The 13,687-nt window shown below is 39.9% G+C and overlaps 1 protein-coding gene across 13 annotated transcripts in view; it reads left to right on the top strand.

Moving 5' to 3' along the window:
• TCF12 (transcription factor 12) overlaps positions 1–13,687 on the top strand; it is a 283,318-nt gene that overhangs the window by 170,427 nt on the left and 99,204 nt on the right. The window lies entirely within an intron of this gene.

The following is a 13,687-nucleotide window of genomic DNA, read 5'->3' as shown; positions in this document are numbered from 1 at the left end:
GGGGACAAGGACTAAATATCAGTAAGAGGTGAAGAGCTGATCCTTCACGGTGAGGTGGTGAGCAGTTTTTTCATATACAGAAATTATAGTAGAGTGTGTCACTCAGAAGTCTTTTGTTTCTAAGATGGTTGCAGCACACCTAGGACAAATATTAGGGGCAGGGATGTCTTCATCTTGTAATCAAAATGAAGCCTATTATGCCAGGATGAGCAAGAATTGGAGTTTGGGGTCTCCATAAAAAAAATTTAGGAGTAGAAAAAGGGGACCTCTATTGGAAACAGCAAGGTAGGTATGCCATAAAGTTTATGATACAGCCAGACACTTTATTTCTGTCCGGTGTTTTAATATGGAAAGAAGTATTAAATATTACAGAACAATAACGAAATGTACTGCAGTGCATTTTTTTGCAAGTTGTTGTATGTGTGCAGTATATATATAGAGAGAGTTACCCACTAGCATCGAATTTACAGTTCGGTCATTAATAGGTTAGACAGTGATATGAGAAATTAGTTAAACATTGTTAATTCTGTGGGTGAATAAACACATAACTTATTAAGTTCTGTTACTAGACATTTTAAAAACCACTAAAACAGTAGTTAAGATGATTCCCAACAATAAACTACTCATATCAACTTGACTTGAGACAATGATTTTTTTAAGACCCCTTTCAACATTTCAGGAGGTAGACATTAATTATGAATTCCTTTAAGCATTTAAAACATTATCAGGATTTTTTTTCAGGTTAGATATAGATGAATCAGACTCTTCTGTATATTTATGGTTTGGCAAGTAGGTAGCTGTTGTCATCATAGCTGTCAGATCTACAGGTATACTTTTATGTGAAACTTTCAAATGCCGTTGATTTCATGAAATGAATTGATGTAGATTTAAGTTTAAAAAAAAAAAAAAAAAAGCCAGGCCTTTTAAAAAAATTTGGATTTTTCTCTGGACTGTATTCTAGATGTTTTATTATAAACTGAGTTTAATGCTGGATATAAGTTGACATATTAAAAATAAATAAATAAAGAGAGAGTGAGAGAGAGAGAGAAAATGAACAATGAAAGGATGATTAGGAAAGTAAAGACATGTCTCAGAATTTGCTGAAAGAATTTTCTCTGTATGGGTAGTGTAGTCACACTTGTCTGTGACAAATAAATAGAGCAGCTGCCAGCTGTGGTCACTACACCATTCACATTAGATGATGAACATTGCTTTGCTTTAAAAATGCTGGCGCCTTCCAGACTGCCAGCCAAATAAATACTTGGGGGATATGTAAAAATATCTGTAGGCTCAAAAGGGTTAATTCAGCTGAAATTAAAGTAATTTGCTGTACAATTAAGTTCTGTCATCCTCTCATGTGTTAAGCATTATTCTGAATCAATGGAAGAGGAGTATTTGACTTCAAACACTTATAACAGGTTCTCTGAAGTAATTCACAACTGAGTTAGTGTGGCGAACAGTTTTGCACTAACTTCCATTTTCTGTCCTGTTGTCTTTATAGTCCTTTTCTCTGATAAAATCTACATAGGCAGCATGAGGAATTTTTTGTATTTAAGTTCTTATGCAGTATTCGAGAGGTAAATTATGTTGCAATCATATATCACATTTGGGCAAAGTAAATAATTACAGTTAAAAATACTTCAGGTGTTAACTAAAATCTTAATAATGCCAGAATTAATCCAATATGTGTCAGTGTTTGCTAACTTGTGAAATGCCAGTGGTTTAAACTGTCTAGTGAGGATTTTATACGTAGTTTGGTTTCTGCAAATCAGAGTTTTGTGGTCCAAGAGCACATATGCTAGTGGTTGCTAGATCTTTGTGAAATTTTCATTTTGAAACCATATGAAGCTCACTTCGTTTGGAGTTTTGTTGCAAACACAAAACTCATCCCAGCTAATTGAAAGCTCAACACCTTGTAAATAACCCTGGGCAGACTTAAGGTTTTGATTAAAAAAACAACTCAATGGTTTTGACTTGTTTTTTGATTCAAACGTAGAACTTGAAGCAAAACTATGGGATGTGAACCCCACTGGGATTATAACTGAAGAGAGGTGTAACAGTGCTGGTGTGTAAGTACAAGCATGGCCAATATACCTCTGTTATGGGTAAGCATACGATTCTGTCACAGAGGTCACAGATTCCATGACTTTCTAGGACCTCCGTGACTTCTTCCAGGGTGGGACAGGGTTGGAGCAGCTGTTAGCCCCAGGGCTGCTAGTATAGTGGCCCAAGGGTTGAAGCAGTGGCTGGAGTTGGGTTAGCCCCCCTGCGGCTGGAGCAGCGGCGGAGCTGGGGGAGAGGCTGGTGGTCAGCGCCAGGGCTGCTGGAGCAGCTGTCTGGAGGTCAGTCCCAGGGCTAGAGCAGCTGGCTGGCCTGGGGGCTGCCGGACCGGTGGTCACTGGATCCCTGGACCAGTGGTGGTCAGCCCCTGCCGCAGGAGCAGTAGCAAGGCTACTGGCAACGCTCTGACTATTAGGTCCACCCCCCTCCAGGCTTTTATTTTTAGTAAAAGTCAGGGACAGGTTGCAGGCTTCCATGAATTTTTGTTTATTGCCCGTGATCTCTTCCTGACTTTTACTAAAAATACCCGTGACAGAATCTTAACCTCAGTTATGAGACATAGCCCCCTTAAGTGCAGGGCTTGCTCAAGACAAGCCATAATGAAGAGAGGTAATGAAGTTTGCCTATGATTGCCTACTGGAGTCTTTGAGCATGTGAACATGGGGAAATTTAGTCTTGAATAAGAGTGTCGCACAGGGAGTTATACTGATGTGGTATAATTATATTGGTATAGTTATGCTGGTAAATTACCCCATGTAGAAAAGCCCTTAATAATGGAATGCTCCTGGTTTATTCTGGAGAAGATGAAGGTTGAGATAAGATCTTGAAAGAAGTTCTTCCGTTGAGGTCTCGGAGATATCCAGTGAAGGCTATGCAGAAGGTAGGTATTTCCTCTCCCCTCCCAGCTTGCTGAAAACTAGAAAAGCTTTGAGATACTTTTCTTTTGTCTTGGAACATTTTGTGGTGATAAGCAAGCCCTGAAGAAAAAAGGGCCTTGGCCTGAACTGTAGTTTGGACTTCATTTTATCTTTCTGGATGATATATCTGCCCACTGGTTTACAATAATTGATGTTCACGCAAACCATGCAAATGAAAATTGGAAGTCAGTGGGGATTCTGCCATTGAATTTAATGGAATATGGATTGAGCAGGAACATAGTGTAAAACACAGGAAATTACACAAGAAAAAGGAAGGGCAGAGAAGGGAGTGATGTGATAGGTTATAAAGCAAGAATGTGATTTAGAATTGTAGCCAATTAGTTCATTTTATCATCTATTTATCATTGTTTTATGTGATGTTATGGTCAACTCATGAAATAATAAATAAAATAAAAGGCTACAGAATTCTGTGTATAAGGCTTTAATTGCTTTTTTTTTAAACTTAAGAAAAATATAGCACTGGAGAAGTGGTCAGCTGTGGAAAGCTGGCTGAAGGAAATGGGCTTTGTGACACACAGGAGGAAAGGAGGCTTAAAGGAAATAAGTGGTGAGGAGGAAGGGAACACAATGTAGGGAAAGAAAGAAAAGAAATAGGGAATGGCTGTTAAAGAAAAAACAAAAGGGAAAACTTGCAGAAAATCTATATTACCAGGGAGTAGTGTGAAGGGGAAAGAGGGAAGAAAACACGAGATGCGAGTTTATTTTGTATGGTTTAAAGCTAAAATATTTCAAAATGCCCCCAAATGTTTAATTTTATTAGTGGGTGTCTAACAATTCTTGCTATGATTCAGGTTTCAAATGAACGTTTGTTACAATTTCTATTTTCCCAAACTCCTATCTACTTAAGAAGTTGTATAAGGCTACCTGAAACCTCCTCTGTGGCAGTGCAGTATGACCACAAATGTAATCAAGTGTACAGTCCCTGCTGCAAATGAGACAGGGCATTCAAGACTAGGCATCTTGGGTTCTAGGAATTCACTTCCTTTTGGTTCTCCAGATCCCAGAGTTGTTGACTTTCAGGATATGCTGCAAGATTCCCCTGTTTCCCCCCCACGATTTTTCTTTGAGGTGTTATGGAGTGGATAATAGAAAATTCATTTTGGGGTTGGGATGGTTTTCTGAAGAAGATTCTTTGAATGATACGTAATAACTCTGACTAATCGCTCTTAATTTTATACAGCCATAGAGAGAGATCAGTGCCATATCTAAATTACCCCCTCTCAGGCCATTTTGATATTCATGGGGTATTAATTTTTTAACCTAACTAGGAGAATTTAAACGCTGACATCGACTACCACTGGCAATATCTAATACACTATGCACAGGCAACCTTAATTCTGGCATTTCCTAACTTTTGAGTACTTGACTTTGCAACTGTAAAGCTCTTTTAACATTGTTTTTGTATGTAGTTTTAAGATGTGTAATCTAAATTGCATGTTCTCCCACTCTTTCTTCTGAATCTGTAAAATGTAGCACTTTGTGTGCAGAGGAGCACCTACCTTTTTAAGCAGATGTTCTTAAAATACAAAATCTTATGAATCACCTGTAGGAATTTCCCTCCTCTCAGCTGAGATGGCATGGAATGTGAATAGTGGTGGGTAGTGGTGGGGGTTTTGTGTATCTGTGAGAATTCCATGAAGTAAGCTCTCCAGATCTGTGAATCCACTGCATTTATAAAGCGTATTTTTAAAGTTGTGATCATTTTGATTCAGCGCTTCAAGATTTTCAACTGACCCCTTTTCAGATAGTGATTGTTTGATTGTTTTTATATATTGTAATAGGAATTTCTCAACTCCTCACACTTGAGAGAAAACGTGTGTTTTTGAGTAATATGACCCATAACTCATTTACAGTAATATCACTTAACATAGTGATATAATTGTATTTTAGCTCTGCTCATGTCGCAATTTAGAATTCCAGTATTTTTAATATGTTGAGTTGAATCCCCTATAATCTCATACAGCACTCAGAGTGATTAGTGCAAAATAAGTTGTTCACTAATCTTACCAAACCAAAGGAAGCACATAATTTGATACATTGCACTTGCTAGTTGCACACATTGTAAAATAAGTAAGTTGTCATTTGAAAATCTGGCAGTCTCCTCCTTACTCTCCGTGGCTGGAGTCTGAGTTCTTTGTGGTCTTAACCTCAGAGTCTCTTACTATTTTAATGTATTTTTCTAGTTTTATTTAGTTAGGTTCAGGGGAATGTATGCCAAGGCATTCCCTTTGCCTGGCCCTTACCAGCCAGGACTCTTGTCACCAGTGCCTCCTTGGTTGGGGAGTTACTGGAGGTTTAGGGCCTGTAGTTGGAGCAGGCAACTCCATTGCATATCAGTGTCCTGCAGCTTCGGACTACCTACAATGTCTGTCAGGCTTTCCTAGATGACATCAAGGGTTTGGTAGTTCACATGCTTACTGACAATACTGCTGTCATGTATTTTGTGAACAGGCAATAGGGAGTATGTTCCAGTGTGCTCTTCCAAGAGGTGATCAGGTTGTTGCAGTTCTGCATTGATGAGAGTATTGCTCCAATATGCGATCATTTGCCTGGGGTCCAGAATCATCTCACAGGCCATCTCAGCAGGAATTTTTCCTGGGACCATGAGTGATGTCTGAAGCACAGTGTTTTGTGAGTCATCTTTGCAGCCTGAAGCATCTTGATGATTGACCTGGTTGCTACAAGGGACAACGGGAAATGCTGTCTATTCTGCTTTCAAGGGGGTCTCAGGCCAGGCTCCTAACTAATGTCTTCTACCTCACCTGGAAAATGGCTTTCCTGTTGCTTTTCCTCCAAACTTGATCATTCCACCAGTCATCCTCAAGCTGAAAGTGGATCAGGCCAAGCTCATCCTCATTGCCTGGCATGGCTGAGGCGGTGTTGGTTTTCCAACCTTCTCGCTCTGTCGATTCAACCTCCCATATCCCTTACTCTCCATCCTGATCCGCTCACATAGAATCACGATTGTGTCCCTGTATCTCACGGTGTAGCTGCTCCATGGTTGAATGAGGAGGAGGAGCGATGTTTGGCGGCTGTTCGACAGGTCCTACTTAGTAGTAGAAAGTCCTCTACCAGGATGACCTCTTCGGCAAAATGGAAGTCTTTTTCAGCGTGATAATTGGTCTGCGGAGTTCAGCTAATGCTGGCTAGTATCCAAGATGTCTTGGAGTATTTTCTGATTCTTCAGTCATCGGGCCTTACGCTTAGCCCATTGAGGGTGCATCTAGTGGTGATCTCAGTCTTTCATCCACCCATTCATGGTAGATTGGTATTTTCCAATGCCATGGGTAGCAAGATTCTTGAAAGATATCCTTTGTTCTCCATCCGTCAATGTGGGAACCGGTTCCCTTGTGTGACCTTAACATAGTCTTAGTAGCTCTCATGGCACCTTTGTTTGAGCCTGTGGTGTCCTGCCCCATTCTTCTCTTCTGTCAAAAAATGCATTCCTTGCGGCGATAACCTCTGAGAGGCGAGTGTGTGAGTTGCAGGCTTTGATCGCAAAGCCTCTTACATACAGTTCTCCAGAGATAAAGCAACATTGCAGCTGCACCCAAAATTTTTGTTTAAAGTAGTCTCTCAGTTTCATTTAAACCAGGCTGTTTATTTGCCTATGTTTTTTCTTGAGCCACAATCATCTCCAGAGGAGCAGGGTCTTCACGCATTGGACATGAGACGATATCTGGCCTTTTATCTGAACAGGGCTAAACCCTTTTGGGCTTCGTCTCTCCTGTTTGTGTCATAAGCAGACCGGATGAAGGGACAGGCAGTCTCCTCACTGATGATCTCTGAATGAATAACTTTTTGCCTCCAGATTGCATACAAAACAGCATCAGCTACGCCCCCTCTATGGATGTGAGCTTATTCTATGAGAGTGTAAGCTACATCAATAGTATTCTTAAGTGACGTCTCAATATTGGACATCTGCAGGACTGTCACCTGGTCACTGATACATACAATTATGAACCATTACACCATTACTGCAGCATCCAGAGCAGATGCAAACTTTGGGAAGGCAGTTCTGTAGTCCTTGTTTAAGGAGACTCTGAGCCCCACCTCCTGCAGGTATTGCTTGTGAATCATTTAAGTGGAATACATGGCTGAATCTACTAGAAGAAGAAGTTATTTACTGTAACTGGCTCTTCAAGCTGTGATGCTGATGTGTATTCCACAACCACCCTCTGTACACCTTCTGCATTTGAGTCTAGTCTCTGAGCGTTTGGTGCTAAGAAACTGAGGGGGTCGGAGCTGCACTGCCTCATATAGCCAGGGAAGTGTTTATGGCCACGAGGTGCGAGCGCTGCCACTCTGTGGGTACTGTGAGGTAAAATTCTCCAGCTTCAGTGCATTGGCTGCATGCATACCTCAGTGGAATACACATAATTTCTCAAAGAACTACAGTTACAGTAGGTAACCACTTCATTTCTCTGACAAGTCTGCCCCTCAAAATGTTACTGGTGTGCTTCTCTATCATCCTAAACCTTTAGAGAATCTGGGTGACTAACAGGACTCTTTTTTAGGGTACCATCTATTGCTAGGGGCTTCACTTTTGAACATTATGCAATGTGTTTTAAATGTCATTAAATGCATGAGTGATCTCTGACATGTATGAGACACCATGTCTAGGTCTTCCTTGTTTATTAATGGAATGAGTGGGGCATGGTCTATCACAAACTTGAAATTATCAAGACTTTTCAAATAGCTTGCTTACTTCTGCTATGGCAGTTGGCTTGCTGTAAATATTGTCTCTTTCTTTGTCTTGGGATATGTCACCATGCCTGGTACTGATCATAGCTGAGAGGGCCAGTCTCAAGTCAGACTGTGAAAATATTGGGCAGACGCTTCTACACTGGTGGTGTATTCTATACAATAATTAGATATAACCAAACCAGCAACAAATGTGTGCTCCTGGATCGTTATATTGGTTTAATATGGAGCCAAAAACAGTCCTCTTAGACACTCCAGCCTATACTACCACCCAGACAAACTGGACTTCTGTGATAATATGTTGTTAATACCAGAAATCACCACACATTAAGTTCTTCGAGCCTCAAGGGGCCAGTCACTTACACAGGTCAATGGATGCTCAGAAACTTACATCAAGGAGAATGATGTAGCCAATACTTTAGTAAACTAACTAAAGATTTATTAGCTAAAATCAAGTATGTATTCCAAAACGAATAGCAGGGATGTTAAATCTGTTACGTTGCCAAAATAGCTTTTGGGGACCTTAGTCCTTTTGTTCAAAATTTCTCCTGTCAGAATTCACCAGTCCAGAGATGGGGTAACAAAGAGGTATTGTAGGAGTAGAATTTTATATTTGTATTAGAGGTTATAATAAATGAGGGTTATAATAATGTAGTTTGTATTAAATGTATTAATGTCTGATTTGAATTCATCCTGCCAGCCACCCTTTTTGATTTCAAGGCAGGAATAGACCAGAATAGTCCTTATGGCTGACTATGGTCACCTTTTGTTTTAGGATAAGATTTCATTACAGTGTTTGCTATAAGGTCTTGCTTCTTGTATGCATTGCAAACTAAATTGTGTAAGGTTCTTGTTTAATACCTTTAGTAACCATATAATCCTTTCCAAAATGTTATCCTGTCTGAAGGTCTCTGTAAAAGACTGTTTGTGTGAATGAGGAATGTATGCATCAGGAGAAGATAAGGTGTGACGGCTATTGTTATAGTGAGATGGTCAAGGAGGAAGGAGTAAAGAGACTTAATGACACCAGAGAACCATCAACGCGCATCCATAATGAAGGAAGGGCAGATTGACGACCCTGAGGTGGCGGCTGGCACCCCTAAAGACAAGACAATTAATTAAATTGAAACCAGGACAGGATGACCCTCTCGGAGGTGTTTTGGAATATTAATATCAAAAGATAACACCAATTAAGGAGTAACGGGTCACAAACTGACACAGCAAAATCCATAGATTTCAACAGAGAAAAAAAGACTATAAGAACAGGGTGCTTGGCCATGGGACTTCGGGTTTGTCTTGCCACAACTCCAGGAGCATCGGATCATGACTGACAGAGCCCGGCTCTTCTCTGCGACCAATCTGGCTGGCCACTAGATTGATCCAGACTCTGGACTGGTAACTATAAACATCAACTGGCAGGACTGTGTGTGTGTGTGTGAGAGAGAGAGAGAGACTGAAAAGCATATGCTAACTGCTGTATTCTCAGTAAATGCGGCGTGCTGCCTTCTCCCCTATGAAAGATCTCGTGTGCTTCGTATGGGCATAACAGTATCCAGGGGCCTTAGTTCTCGCTTTTTAGATCTTGACCCTTTTTGCTGGAAAAATGCTTGCTGTGTTATGGGTCAGACTGTCCCATGGCAGACGTGCTTTGACATCAGTTCTTTATATGAATTGCAAATTTTTGATTGCATCTTTTGCATACGTGCTGACTGAGGTGTCTTTGGGAATGACATGCAGAGGCTCCTGTTTACAGTTCCTTTGTTATTCCTGAAGAGCTAAGCTGAGGGCATTTCTCAGACTCACAACATGTTTGAGTTACAAACATATAGCAAAATTTAATAATTCTATACACATTATAACCAGATAATAATACTCAGATTAGAACTTTTCCAACGATACCTCACAAGGTATACTTTGTACAAGATTTATCACAATTTTGTAAAAGTGGTGACCCATATTCATCTAGATGGTCACCTTCCCCTTTAGACATCGTCACGGGCCATACCTGGAGATGGGGACATAAAGCCATCTGGAACAATATTTTATAGGCTTCCAAATTCTGTGTGTAACTGGAGTAGCTCCCCACCTAGACCAGCTGGCATCTGCTGAAGAGACTGCAGACTTGGGAACATAAAATGTTAGTCCTGGGGATGTGGCCAGTATATTCTTTATACCCTCAAAAGCATGCTCCAGTACTTTATCCCAAAGCTGTACAGTCTGTTTTAAGTATTTCATAAAAGGTTTGGCCTTTAGAGGACTGATTTGGTGTGACTTGCTCCAATTTTTTATTATACCGAGGAATCACATCAGTTCTCATGAATTTCTAGGTGATGGCATTTCAACTATAGTTTTCACTTTTCTGAATCATTTCTCAGAACAAATCTATATGGTGTGGTGAAATTTTCTGCCCCCACTAGGGTGGGGTACTGTGGGCCTGCCATGCCTTTATACTGAATGTATAAAATATTCATTTTACTTGTGTCTAACAATTCCTACTTGTTACATAAACCATCTATATATGATGATTTTTGCAGTCTTTGTAATTTACTGTTGCACAAATATTTGTTTTAAAACCTGCCTGGAATATTGCATACTTTAGTCAAAGTTGTTTATCATTTGGTGTAAGAGTCTCATTTTCGGGAAAGAAAATGCTGAGTCTGGTTAACATGAGCAGTATGATTCATGCTACTTCAAATAATTTTGCATGCTAGGTGTTTTATTTGTTTGGTTCCTGATGGTTGTTGGAGGCAAATTGCTTCCGCAGAAAAATGTTCACTTCTCTCTCTCTCTCTTTCTCTCTCTTTTTTTTTTTTTTTCACAGCAATGCTCCCAATTTACAAGCAAATTAGAATAGAATATTTGTAGTAACCAATATGTTAATAACCAGGCAGAGATGATTTTCTAGGAGGAGTTAGACATTTTTCTATTTTAAGTAGTAATTTGTAATTGTATAAAATGAACAAGATGAACTTTTGCTTAGTAGGCAAAAATTTAAACCAGTAAAGAATTGGCATTTAAAATTGGTAAATATCTAAAGCTAACAGTTTTCATTCCATATTATCTAGTTCATTGCACTCTTTTTTATTTAATGTTTAATATTTTGCACAAGATTTTCTGAGCTGTATTCTATTTCTGAGTGCACCAAGAGTGCTGCAATTCAGCAATATTCATTGTTAAAGCAAAGTGCAGATTTGGAATTGTGTTTTCTGATTTATACTAAAAGATATTACAAAATACATGTATCATATGTGGGGGAGGTTTCTTTCATTGGTTGCTAAATAAGCATAGACATTTTCAAATGCTTCAAGTGTTGTGAGCTCTTAATATTGTGGGTATCGTTGGTTTATTAATCACTGTCTTCAGATTAGGGTTTTAATAGTGTGTTTGGATATTTTTTTGAGTACAATACTATGTTTGTTACACTTGGGACAAGTATCTAGTTAATGTTTTCTGTAGTCAGTGATTGTCTTTTTAACCATCTCTGATGGTGAGGCAACACTCAGGAGGCTGTTCCTACTCAATTTTAATGTTAAACATCTGAGATTTAATAGAAAACCTCAAAACCACATTTTAAGGCTGGATGCTGTTAAATACTTGACTTCAGTGGCATATTCCTGGTGACAAGCACTATCCCTTGTGGTGTTTCCAGGATTGGGACTTCAATTTGTAAAGCTGGTATGAGCAAGTAGTAAATTTTAAAAAGACTCACATCACATGCTTGATAAATCTGAGAATACAATGAACACAGAAAGATTAGAACATATCCGTGAATAATTGTGTGGGGAATATTGCAAACTCTGGCTTCTTTTTGAAACAAATGATTGCCTGAGCTTAAATTTAAAACCTATGAGCACAACATCTCCACCTTCCATTCCCCCCTCTTCCTCACTTTTTTCCCCACTCGTATCTAACCGGTCACTCATTCTTTGTTCCTTTTCCACTTTCCCTCCTTGTTTATTCCATACCCCACTTTCATTATTGGTTCCTCTTCACCATTTGCTTTCCCCCTCCATCCCACACATCACCTTCCTCACTTCCACTGTGTGGGTGTGAATAAGATGGGAATGGGGAGGATAGAGCAGGGAGAAGTTCTTTCCCTGTCTGTCCTGGACAGCATGAGCAAACAAAATCCGGGAGCCTTGGAACACCATCTTCCACCACCCCCTGCCACTATAAGCATTGGCAGGGGTCAGAAAGATGAAGCTCCAGAAAGTCTCCCCCAGGTCCTGCATACCGAAACAACCAGGGTAAGGGGTGGGGCCCTGGATTGTGTCTCCTCCCACTCAGCCAGCAGTACTGGAAATGACTGTAGTAAATGGAGCTCTGAAGCACTTTCCCACCCCTTTATGGTATTGCCTGGGGAGTGGCTGTTCATATGGAGAGCCATGGAGCATCTTTCTCACTGTTGACCATTGCTACCAGTTGTGGCCAGAGTAAGGGTGGAGCACTGTAGTACCTTGCCACACCTCACACCTTCCAACCCCAGCCAGTAACTTGTGAGGGCAGCTGCTCTGCATGATGAGCACAACCCTGTGTGTGGTGCCTGCAAGCCAGGAGACACAGCCTTACAAAAGTATGGCTAAGTGGGAAAGTCTGGCTGTTGCCTTGAATGGGTAGGTTAATTGAGCTTTTTGTATGGTTAAAGTTTTCTCCTGAGATGAAGGTTTTAAAGGATGAGTGAGTTGTGGTGTTTCCAGATGTGATATGTGGGTTTCCAGGGTTGATTAGATCAATTATAGATTTCAGAATTACTCTTTTTCTGTTATATTTTAATTTGTTAGCAAAAGAAGTTATTGCCTGCCTTGTGGTTTGGGGGTGGGGAGGTGGGAACTGTCCTAAATAGCTCTGAACTTTTGCTTCATTGAGAACTAAATCAGAGTTGCTGTGAAATGCTGATTTCCTGAAAGCCTAAACTAAAGCTGCTGCTTTACATTTTTCTTTCCTCACCACCCCATGTCTTTATTAATACATGGAAGAACCTATTTAAAAAAAAATCCACGCTAATTGTCACTTAAATGGTTTGTTAAATTAGTTTGTGCTTGTTGCACAGGTAGGCTATGTATGACACTGTGTGTTCTGGTTAAACTTGGAACTCCTCTTGCTGCACTACGGAATACCAGTAAAGAATATGTGCCACCGCCTGCACTCCTTTTTAGTTTATTGTGTTGTGGCATTTGTTTCAAATGTCGATATACCCTAGTAGCTCTATTGATTCTTCCCAAATGATTGATTATGTGAGATGTCTTTATTAAAAGTGGCAACAGTTACATGAAATTACAGTAACCTGTTGTGAATTACTTGGTTTTACTTTCTGTATTTCACAAATTTGAATTTTTGTGCACCCCTGCATGCACTTGTTCTCCCTTCCCCAGGCATCTGAATGTGGGCTTCATTTTGTGCTTAGGAACCGGAGGGTTACATCTCCAGAATTATGATGATTCTGCTGCCAGCACTTCCTTCTTGGTTTTCCAATTTTTGTATTGTTTTCATCTGTTGTTATAGCACCGTGTCTGCATTTGGGAGAGTAGGATGTAACTACTCTAAGATTGTGGACTGTTTTTTGTTCTGTGATTCAACTAGCAGGGGTGTACTCATCATGTTAACACCACAGCCCAAACGTTTTACCACTTCAATTCTGAGTTCCAAATACTTTGGTAATGAGTCTGGACATCCAGTTTTATATGTCAGCTTCCTGCATCCCATCAATTTACTACACGGCTTCTTTCTGATACCACTTTTCCAAATAGTACTGCCAGCATTAGAAATGTTCATTTTGCTTATAACAGATCGATAGCTATAACAATGTACAAAAGTTGATAGACTAAAGAGTGACATTTAACCATATAAAAGAAATATATGAATAAGCCCACATTTAACCTGGCAACTTGCTTTCTGTACATTGCACAGGGCTTCAGGTTTTGTTTTAATGTTGTGCTGGCAAATATTTTTAATGTAAAATGTCTAGTCAGTTCAAAAATGGGTTT

Source organism: Chelonia mydas, chromosome 10, assembly GCF_015237465.2.
Source record: "Chelonia mydas isolate rCheMyd1 chromosome 10, rCheMyd1.pri.v2, whole genome shotgun sequence".
In the NCBI taxonomy this organism is placed as follows: Eukaryota; Metazoa; Chordata; order Testudines; family Cheloniidae; genus Chelonia; species Chelonia mydas.
This window is presented reverse-complemented; position numbering and strand designations above follow the sequence as displayed.